Source organism: Podarcis bocagei (assembly GCF_964188305.1).
Source record: "Podarcis bocagei genome assembly, chromosome: 3".
NCBI lineage: Eukaryota > Metazoa > Chordata > Lepidosauria > Squamata > Lacertidae > Podarcis > Podarcis bocagei.
The window spans coordinates 103,123,044-103,132,176 of record NC_138127.1 but is presented as its reverse complement, the minus strand read 5'-3'; the positions used below and the strand labels follow the sequence as shown (position 1 = coordinate 103,132,176).

The 9,133-nt window shown below is 41.9% G+C and overlaps 1 long non-coding RNA gene across 1 annotated transcript; it reads right to left on the bottom strand.

Moving 5' to 3' along the window:
* Window positions 1–2,981: 2,981 nt before the first annotated feature.
* Window positions 2,982–7,954, bottom strand: LOC308583100. Its single transcript, XR_014006056.1, has 4 exons — window positions 7,879–7,954; window positions 6,756–6,836; window positions 5,444–5,573; window positions 2,982–3,166 (listed from the first exon to the last, which is right to left on the bottom strand). It is a non-coding gene; the product is annotated as an uncharacterized lncRNA (long non-coding RNA).
* Between the last annotated feature and the right edge of the window lie 1,179 nt (window positions 7,955–9,133).

Below are 9,133 nucleotides of genomic sequence, written 5' to 3'. Positions count from 1 at the left end.
CCAACCAAAACACAGCTAGCATTCACAATTTTAACTCCTCTGAATTTTGAAATGCAGTTTTCCAACTAAGTTATGTGTGCAAAAAAAAATGCATGTGTTTGGGTAAAGTGTGCATAAAAATGTACACAGAGAACAAGGCAGAGGGGCTTCTCAGTAGTGGCACCCACCCTGTGGAACACCCTCCCATCAGATGTCAAGGAAGTAAACAACTATCTGACTTTTAGAAGAAATCTGAAGGCAGCCCTGTTTAGGGAGGTTTTTAATGACTGATGTTTTAATGTATTTTTAATATTTTGTTGGAAACCACCCAGAGTGGCTGGGGAAACCCAGCCAGATGGGCCGTGTATAAATATTGTTGTTGTTGTTGTTAAATAACTAAAAAATGCATTATATTAGTGGGGTTCACTTTGAGCAGGACAGTGCAAACTGTCTGGGAAAATGTGTACATTATGGGGGGGAAACATGAATAATTATTAAATAAAAAAATTTCAGAATGATGTGGAAATATGGAGAACCAAACTTAAGTATGGAAAAATGAGAAACTGAGACTAACCAGAAGCGACAGATTCACCCACCGCTATTACCATAGCAATATTCATCTGCTGAAAAGGCTCCTGGCACCAAAAAAAGGAAACAATTTTTAGTGATCTCCCCAGCCCTCCAGAGCAAGATTTATCCTCTATCCAAGTAAAAACACAAATACAATGTACTAAAAAGTGCACATGGCAATGACTTCCACACAAATCCCTAGTACCCTAGTATCCACATAAGAAAGTTAATTCCCAGGAAACCATTTGGGACAAGGTGAAGCATAACAGCAAGCAGTGCATTCTCTAGGGCAGGGTTTCACAAATTGGGTCTCCCATCATCATCATTAGGGTTGCCATATTTCTTTTTTTTTTTAATGAAATTTTTATTGGTTTTACAAAGTATTTATAAACACAAACAAACAAACAAACACACAAACAAACATGTATAATTTCATATCCTTTTTTTTCTTAAGCCTTAATTCATCGACTTCCCCATACCTCCCCTTTCTACATCCCAATTTCCAAAATTATTTCAGCAAATCCTAACAAAATTTAATTTTATCAAATTTTTCCCTTATTCTTTTCTTTTACTTAATCTTTTACAGCTGTAACCCCCATTTTTCCCTAAAACCTCGACATTTTAACATTCATTAATTTTGCAATGTTTCTTAAGATAAATTTTGAATTTCTTCCAATCTTCTTCCGCCGTCTCTTTCCCCTGATCACGGATTCTGCCGGTCATTTCAGCCAGTCCCATATAGTCTATCACCTTCATCTGCCATTCTTCCAGAGTGGGTAGATCTTGAGTCTTCCAATGCTTCGCGATAAGTACTCTTGCTGCTGTGATGGCGTACATAAAAAAAATTCTGTCCTTCTTTGGCACCAAAGGGTTGCCATATTTCAAGAGGTAAAAAGTTGTTGAGTTATTTGGGGGTGATCACCTGAGAAGTTCTTAATCTTTTTTTGGGGGGGGTGAAATCAGAGCTGCACACACAAAAACAACAATTAATAAAACTGAAAACTTCTATTCTTCCATTATTTATACTTTAGACCAGACACTTTTCAAGAGTATTTATTGCCAAAATGCAAATGTGACCAGTTGCAATCCTTGGTTTGACCCTTGTTAGAATTTCTGCTTGCCCTACCTTAAGTACATCCCAACTGGATGGGTCAACAAAAGCTAGTGAGCAATTTTACTAAAAGAATTACAGTGGTACCTTGGGTTAAGTACTTACCGTATTTTTTGCTCTATAAGACGCACCAGGCGATAAGATGCGCCTAGTTGTTGGAGGAGGAAAATATATTCTGAATCCCAGAAGCCAGAACAGCAAGAGGGATCTGGCTTCTGGGATAGCCTCTTGCTTTTCTGCCGCACAGCCTGCATTCGCTCCATAAGACGCACACACATTTCCCCTTACTTTTTAGGAGGGGAAAAGTGTGTCTTATACGGCAAAATATACGGTAATTCGTTCTGGAGGTCCATTCTTAACCTGAAACTGTTCTTAACCTGAAACACCACTTTAGCTAATGGGGCCTCCTGCTGCCGCCGCGCCACCAGAACATGATTTCTGTTCTCATCCTGAAGCAAAGTTCTTAACCCGAGGTACTATTTCTGGGTTAGCAGAGTCTGTAACCTGAAGCGTATGTAATCTGAAGCGTATGTAACCTGAGGTACCACTGTACAGCAATGTATCACATTAGACATAAACTCCCCCCCCCCTTTTGCAGCCAGTTTTTGGTGAAAATATATTAGTACACGTCAGGTTCACAGTAAAATTTAGAATAGTTAACTTGTGTATTCCCACAACATGTGTTTATTTGTGTCCTCTGAGGTAGACTTCTAATAGGCTAAATGACATGAGGCTGTCTAAACTGCTATCCAAGGAGCTCTGAGGAGCCCTGAGTTCATGCTAAAGCAGTGCCTTGTAGAATTTTTCTAGAAACTTAAATTAAGTTGTTAAGTTTTTTTAAAAAAAAATCATGTGGAATGAAACCCAGACCTCTTCAGTGCTCTGCAGACAACATATATTGGAGATATTGGGTAAAACGTAACTGCTCTTAACCCACTGCAATTTTCACTGCATGACTGCTCCCCTGTGACCATAGAATCATAGAATCATAGAGTTGGAAGAGACCACAAGGGCCATCGAGTCCAACCCCCTGCCAAGCAGGAAACACCATCAGAGCACTCCTGACATATGGTTATCAAGCCTCTGCTTAAAGACCTCCAAAGAAGGAGACTCCACCACACACCTTGGCAGCAAATTCCACTGTCGAACAGCTCTTACTGTCAGGGAGAATGAGAGTCTAAGGTAGCTTCCTAAGTCCAGAAGCAATTTACAACCCAAGTAAAAATAAAACGATTCCAATAAAGATGCAAGAGGGACTAAGACAAGCTTCCTTCACCCAGACTTGGGACATTAAAGCACGAACACCATTTAGACACACACAAATTGCACAGCAGCTTTATTTTAGAGGATATTTAGAGAATGCATTCCTTGAGCATTGATTTCTCCATCTTCTCTCACCGCCAACATTTGCTCAGAGGCCAGAGTGCTTAAGCGGATCTTAAACATTTCAAGCAAGAGATATGATCCACGGCAAGTTATCATTCAGGAGGCTACTTGGTTGTTTTCCTACAAAGACAAGAGAGACTGTGAGAGTTCACTGTTTCGGGAAAACAATTCTGTTACCCAAGGCTTACTGTGCCAAGGCATCCCCACATGGAAGGTGACTGAGAGGATATTAAGAGCATGGATTCTAGGAGATAATCAAATGTTTATAAGTACTGTCTTTCCACTGAAATTACTTGTCCAGGTTATGACTAGTACACAATTCCTCTAGGATTAAACAGTTTGGGCATGGAGAGATTACTACAGCGTAACATATCTTCATCATTTGTTTATTCCTACCCCCTTATAAAAGTGTTCATGCATACAGCATGAAAAGGTCAACCCAAATTTTCAAGACAATAGTGCACCTCCGCTATAAGGAAAGGTTCCAACATTAGGGGCTTTTTAGTTTAAAGAAAATACAACTAAGGGGTTTGGAATAAAAGTAGATGGAGAAGCATCTACTTCCTCCTAATACTGGAACTCAGGTCCATCCAATGAAATTGAATGTTGGAAGGTTCAGAACAGCCAAAAGAAAAGAGCAACATCTTCTATTTTCAAGGGGTCCAATCTGAGCATTGGGTAGCATTGGCTTCAACCCTATAAAATCATAGTGGCCTTGCAGATGTGGTAACTCCCATCAATACATGGATCCAGAAGTCAGAACTGCTGCTCCATTATTGGACCTCTTATTTGGCATCCAAACAGTGTGTTGTTCTGCTCAGCATTTCTGAAAAGCCAACAGGCAGGGGGGACCTGAAATTGCTCAACATGTCCGCTGCTGCCAGGAAGATCTCAACCACCTACTCAATGAAGCTGGTAGTACTTAATTTAAAATCCTTAGTGTCATTTCTCCTGACTAGTCAATTTCCTTCCCTCCCTGTCTCCCACCAATATCTGCAAACTAGAGGTGCCAGCTTGCGAGGGCGATTGGAACAACGTCACACACATGACATCAAATGACATCCTGATGTCCAGGGCATGATGTCAGGATGTTGGGAGGAGCAAGGGGCAGAGACATATCCAGCAGCAGTGCAGCTTCAATGACCCGTGGCTCCTCCTCCACGTCCTCCTGGTGCTGCCATCATTAGGAGGCTGCTTTGACTCTCCTGCCCCTCCAGGGCAGGAGGAGGAGGAGAGAAGGAGCCGGCCATGGGGCCACACCACACTGGGCTTTGAGCTTCACCTCCACACTCATGGGACATTGGGGGGGCAGCCCCTACCCCCAAAATATTAAGGGGACCAAAAATGATTTGGCCGCCCCTACTGCGAAATATTGCTCAGATCAGAAATGAAGAGGTGTTCTTCCAGTGTGAGCCAGTGTGGTGTAGTGGTTAAGAGCGGTAGACTCGAAATCAGGTGAACCGGGTTCGTGTCTCCGCTCCTCCACATGCAGCTGCTGGGTGACCTTGGGCCAGTCACACTTCTTTGAAGTCTCTCAGCCCCACTCACCTCACAGAGTGTTTGTTGTGGGGGAGGAAGGGAAAAGGAGAATGTTAGCCGCTTTGAGACTCCTTTGGGTAGTGATATTTTTTATATATATATATATAAAATTTTATTGGTTTTACAATTTTTTTAAGACAATACAAACATATAAAAAAGACATACAAACACGTATAATTTCATAACCTTTTTTTCATAAACCGTGTTTCTCAGACTTCCCCATACCTCCCCTTTCTGCATCCCAATGTCCAAAAGTTTTTAGCAACTCTAAATACATCTGTCAATCCTCTGTCCTCTCAATCTTTCCTTCAATCTAATCTTGTATCACTGTAACCCTTTCTTACTCAAAACCTTGACATTCTAAAATTCAACAAGTTTGTAGTAGTCCTTAATCTTTGGGTAGTGATAAAGCGGGATATCAAATCCAAACTCCTCCTCCTCCTCTTCTTCTTCTTCCCAATACTTTCAGTTGGTTTTAAGCACTCCATCATAAATGTTTCATAGGTGGCAGCCAAGACTATCCTCAGTCACACACAAATCGCCAGATTTTGGGGGGTGGGGAACTAAGATCATAAGAAGATCCTGCTGAATCAGGCCAGTGACCCATCTAGACTCTTACAGCAGCCAAACAGATGCCTGTGGGAAACCCGCAAGCGGGATTCAAATACAATTGCACTCTCCCTTCCTGCGGTTGTGCAGGAATGCAGCTCGCACAAAATGCAAAACCTCTAAATTTTGCAGGGAAGGGTCAGTTCAGATCACAAATAAGCACACACCCCTCCCCCCACCCCAATCCCGCATTTTTAAATGCATTGACTGCCAATATGCTCCTGTTGTCTCTTCGGCTTTCGAGCTTACTTGACACAGCAAAAACGTTTGAAGTCGCACTTCCCAATCCTCTGCCAGGGGTCGTGCAAACACATGGCATGCCTGCATTTACCGTGGGCCTTTTTGCAATCCTTCGCCTTCCGAATGTCAGTACACAATCCTGTGCAAGCAAAGAAGAAAGATAATGTCAGAGGGTTTTCAGCCCAGCTTTAAAGTCTTCTGTCAGGGTTGGGGGACCTTTCTCAGCCCAGTATTAATTATATTAATGTTTAATTGTTTTTGTAATGATTTGGTCTTCCCCTTATGCTTTTAACTGTTCTTATTTTATCTATGAGCAGCCTTGAGTCCCTGTCTGGGAGAAAGGAGGGGTAAAAATAAATGTATTAGTAAGTTGGCAGGAGTTGGGACAGAGCAACAAGAGCTCACTCCGTGGTGGGGATTCGAAGCGCCAACCTCCCGATCAGCAAGCCCAAGAGGCTCAGTGGTTTAGACCACAGCGCCACCCGCGTCCCTAAATGTATTAGTACTACCAGTAGTATATAATATACATATTTTGCAAGTTATTTCCCTTGCTGTTATGCAGTTTTGCATTAGCATTGCAATATCTTAAGATATTTTTGCTAATATATTTCTATGCATATTATTTGCTTGGAAATCTTCAAATTTCAAAAGAGAGATGTGTTTTAGTTCAAGCATTGATTCGGAAAGTGAGAATTAAGGAGCTCCACATTGCAATGTGGACCAAACTGAATTTCTCCTCCATCTCTATTAACGAACCCAGTGTTTCAGACAGAGGCCTTTCCTAGCCCTACCGGGAAATTCCAAGAGTGACTTAACAATCCATGGGTTGGACTGCCTCCCACAAAGAGAAGTAACAGCACATTTCTGTAGTAGTAATAATAATGATTATTATTATTATTATTATTATTATTATTATTATTTATTTATTTATTTATTTATTTATTTATTTATTTATACCCCGCCCATCTGGCTTGGCTTCCCCAGCCACTCTGGGCGGCTTCCAAAAGAATATTAAAATACTATAATATATCAAACATTAAAAGCTTCCCTAAACAGGGCTGCCTTCAGATGTCTTCTGAAAGCCTGGTAGTTGTTATTCTCTTTAACATCTGGTGGGAGGGTGTTCCACAGGGAAGGCGCCACTACCAAGAAGGCCCTCTGCTTGGTTCCCTGTAACTTGGCTTCTCGCAGTGAGGGAACCGTCAGAAGGCCCTCAGTGCTGGACCTCAGTGTCCGGGTAGAATGATGGGGGTGGAGACGCTCCTTCAGATATGCTGTAAAGATAAAAACTGGGGGTGGGGTGGGAATGGGACCAGCATACCTGTAATAGTCAGGAGTACAAAAAAAATGAGGGTGCAGAAGAAAGGCCTCATAGCTGAAACTTATATTGTTTCTCAACACCCTTAGAAGAGAAGTGGGGGAGACAAAAGAGAACAAGTGGAACAAAGTCTCCTTTTTTACACTCTTGTGCAATAAAACAAACTTTCACTGAGCTTAATGGCTTTAATACACCTTCCCACTTTAGATGGCCCTGTGTGTATTAAATCACTTCCAAATGTAGCTCCCCCCCAAAAAACCCTACATTTTGTGGGTCCTCCTGTCCCATTCTGGTGGTCCTTTGGGTGGTCTGTGGCAGAATGGCATGCTATGGAGGCGTGGATCCGGCCCTGTGATGGTGCGGCACACAGCCCTAGCAGTTATTTAAAAAGGACGGGCATGCAAATTAAATCGCGCAGTGACATTGTGGCTGGCATCCATCTGTCTTGAAAGACAATGGAGTGTGCCTCTGGGGGTTAATTCCAACCACCACTGTGTTAGCAGCACTAAATTGGCCACCCCGATGGCCCATGACTGCAACCTCACCTTTAAGCTCCATTCATTTAAAAAAGTGAATAAAGTGGCCCATCTTACAGGGTTGTTTCAATAACCATTATTGCTGTTATGTACTGAGTTGAATAGGATCCAAAATGCAGCAGTCTGATTGGTCCTAGAACAACAGAACCCAGAATGCAGCAGTATGATTGGTCCACAGGAGCCACCCAATCCACTCCAGGTGGAAGTGAATCCACAACCTGATTGGCCTACTGGAGTATCCCGGAATTAGCCAATCACATGGAGCCCATTGTGTAAATAATGTATATAAAGCAGACATTCTGGGGGAACTTCCATTCCTCCTCACCACTATGAGCTGAATAAAGAGCATGAAATCCACTCTCAACTCTGAGTATATTTCAATTCCCTTCACTAGAAAAACGAATTGCAATGGCTGTTAGGAAATCAATGCATCCCAAAACATTCCTGCAATGACCAGGGTATGTTGCAATCGCCATAACCTGATTATTTATGAGCCTCTCCTGGTAAAGTTACCGGTAGTTTTGCTGTCCCCTCTGCTTGTAAGATTTTTCCAATACCAGACAAGTTGAAACTATGAGGAACATTTTTACCTTTGTGGAACGCTGTTTCCATTGACCGCCTTTGTTCTCGGTCCAAGTTGCATTTGGACTGGATGAACAAGAAGACTAGAAGACTGTTTCAGTATGTTCAGCCCATGGACAATTAGAACAAAACACCGACTCCTCCTTAGAACAAAATGTCCAAGCCCTTCTGTGATTGGAGCCAGGATTCTCAGCATAGTCCCATCATAGCATCCGACGTGAAAAGAGACAGAGTTGAAATTTAGTTCTGTATTTACAGAATACAACAATTGGATTTATTGGAAGTTTTGGATTACAATTTGGATACAATATTTGCCTCTATATTTGAATTTAAATCTAGTTTGGAAAGACCTGGGACATACTGGATTACATTGCAGCATAAAGACCTACCAAATCTTGTAATATCTTGAATCTATATCTTAGACTTTTTTCCCCTATCTTCTACTCTCTTCCCACATACCAATTAAATTGTCTTTTCTTTTTGTTACATTATTTAGAATATCTGTGGGAAAGAGGGAGGGGGAGAGGGAAAAGAGAAAAACTCTAGTAACAGCTGCATGTTGTATTTGGTGAAGTACCGTAACCTTGAGTGTGAAACTTTGTAAAACTTTGTTTTGAGAATGACTGATACAGGCACAAAGGAAAAAAATAGGGAAGACAGAAGCAAGAAGGGATTCGAAACAAGATGATTTGGAGAAAGTGGAAGGCCCAGAGGGAGGGAGGGAAGCCTGATATAACTGAATTTTTGATTATACAATTTGCTCAACAGCGAAAAGAACTGGGTTATCAGATGAAGAAATATATAAGAATCAGTTTGATAAAATCTCAGACAGTAAAGATACCCTGTCTTGGCAAATCACCAACTTGGACACCAAAATAAGAGAGCTAGAATCATAAACAAATTCTTTTGAAAAGCTATCCGAAGAGGTGACAAAGTTGAAACAGGAGCATGGGGAATCTAAGGGAGCAGTGGGGTGGGTTTTGGATACAGTGAACAGTTTGAGTGATGCTGTTTTGATGATGCAACTAAAAAAATCAGAGAGGACGGTGAGATTTAGGAACATACCGGAGCAGGAGCAGGAGCAGGAGCAAAATATTAACCTTGAAAAATACATATCACAAATATTGGCAGAATGCAGGGGCCACCAGGGGGGGGGCATTGGAAGATGGCCGACAATAACATCTCTCCGACCCGCACAAGGTAATTAAGAGGCTGCTATGGGAGTAAGTAGCCTCCCTTGCTCCCCCAAGGGGATGGGGGGGG